At 54.3% G+C, this 1,870-nt stretch overlaps 1 pseudogene; it reads right to left on the reverse strand.

Moving 5' to 3' along the window:
- Positions 1-426: 426 nt before the first annotated feature.
- On the reverse strand, positions 427-1,403 carry LOC150020653 (trafficking protein particle complex subunit 4 pseudogene; annotated as a pseudogene).
- Positions 1,404-1,870: the final 467 nt, after the last annotated feature.

Raw genomic sequence — 1,870 nt, forward strand, 5'->3', positions numbered from 1 at the left:
GTGTGGTCATTTGACTTCGTTCAGGACAGTGGGTCAGACTCATTTTCTGGGTCTTTGTCTCTGCGGGGTCAGCCCAGGTCAGCACCATCTCCCTGTCCCTGTAGCAGGGCCCTGGCCGTGAGTCACTCAGGTTGATGCTGAATTAAGTTAGCTCAGGCTTGGCCAAACATTAACCAGCCAAATCAACCTCCCCGCTATGGAAGGATGACTCAGTTTTCATCCCAATGATTGTCTGAAGCCCTGTGTCATTCCTCCCCGCAGTGGCAGATGGTCCCAGGGCTGCTGGCTGCTGGGGGTGGGTTAGGACCCCAGACCTCAGGAGTTGCTGAGACTCACTTAGGATCCCAGTGGTGGGAGCTTTGGCTGTGTGTAGAGGTGTCAGGGACAGCCACACTCAACAAGGTCTTCTTTTTTTTTTTTTTTTTTTTTTTGAGATCAAAGGAATGTTTATTACAGCATTTGTGGGCCTACCTCCTCCATAAATAAATCTGTACAGAGCTGGGAAGTAGGACAATGATAGATGCAGGAGGGAAGAGAGCATAGTATTAAGGCTCAGAGATCAGCATATCACCAGCCTCAGCATCCTTCCGTTTTCAAGTGTACTAACAAGGCTGCTGGGATTTCCATTGGCGTGGAATTGGCAGGACCCCTGCTACAGGATTTTTCAGTATTTAGGAAGGGGTGAGGGGTTGTCGCAGGTTCGGCCTAGGACCCAGGTCCATAAGTTCCAGCCTTCTCTGCCACCTCCACGGCTAACTTCAGATTCTGGTCAAACAGCTCACACCTGGTAGGCATTTCCAGGGAGTAGAATGGATTCTTGAGGGCAAAGTCTGAATAAATCTCATAAATCTTTCGGAGAAGAGAATCTATTCCAGCTTGCCTAGGGTCTGCCAGCACCACAAACTTGATCCCTGTCAGTGTCTGGAAGCAGTGCAGTTTGAATGTGTCTGTCTCCAACATCTCAATGCCTGAGCTGCCCTGTTCAGGAGATAGCTGAGAGCCGACTGCAAACAACGAGTGGAATATGGAGGCCAACATGAGCTTCTCATTAGAGGTGAGGCGAGGCCGGCCAAATCGAATGGACACCGGGTAGTTAGCAGGACTGCCGAGGTACTCCAGCACCTCTTTCCCATCGGCCATGTACTTGCCGTTCACGTCCATGCCATTGATGGCCAGCACTGCGTGCCCCACCCGGATGCCGTCGCGCTGGCCGAAGGCAACCAGCACTCGCTCGTCGTGTAGCTTGAGCAGCAGATCAAGCGGGTAGCTGAAAGTTTTCTCAGCCTCTGCCCGTGGCGCGTAGCTGTCTAGCTGGTAAATCAGGCCGCCGGCTTTGTTCACCACATACACACTGAAAATCGCCATCACTGCCTCTGTGGCTCCTAGACTGGGGGTAGGCCGGCCTCACTTGGAACAAGTCACGGGACCCTCAGCCAGGTCTTCTTTGAGCACATGGGTGGCTCAGCCCTGCTCCCAAGGACCCTGAGCAGACAGATTAACCCTCCTTGCAAAGACTGTGTGTGTGTGTAAGGATGTGTGTGGTGTATGTTAAACTGGGCCTCCTTTGGAGCATTTTTTACAGGGCCAGGTCAGCTGTAGCACCTGGACTGGTGTGATTGTGGGGTGGCCTGAGCTGGGGAAGGCCAGGCTGCTGCTTCTGTTTGGGTGTTTCCACCCTGTCTCACCTCCTCAGAGCCCGTACCCCACTTTGTGTTCCCTCCCCACGGCCCCCCCCCTTCCCACATGGGCACGCTGTTCCCAGAGAGGACTTGTCACCCCAGTTGCTTCTGGGTGCAGGCCCCAGGAGGCCCCCTTCCACTTACTGGCAGCCCCGTCTCCCACCCCCACCCCCAGGCGCTGTCTGGCACGC

Source organism: Furipterus horrens, unplaced genomic scaffold (genome assembly GCF_987537825.1).
Source record: "Furipterus horrens unplaced genomic scaffold, mFurHor1.1.pri manual_scaffold_1, whole genome shotgun sequence".
NCBI lineage: Eukaryota > Metazoa > Chordata > Mammalia > Chiroptera > Furipteridae > Furipterus > Furipterus horrens.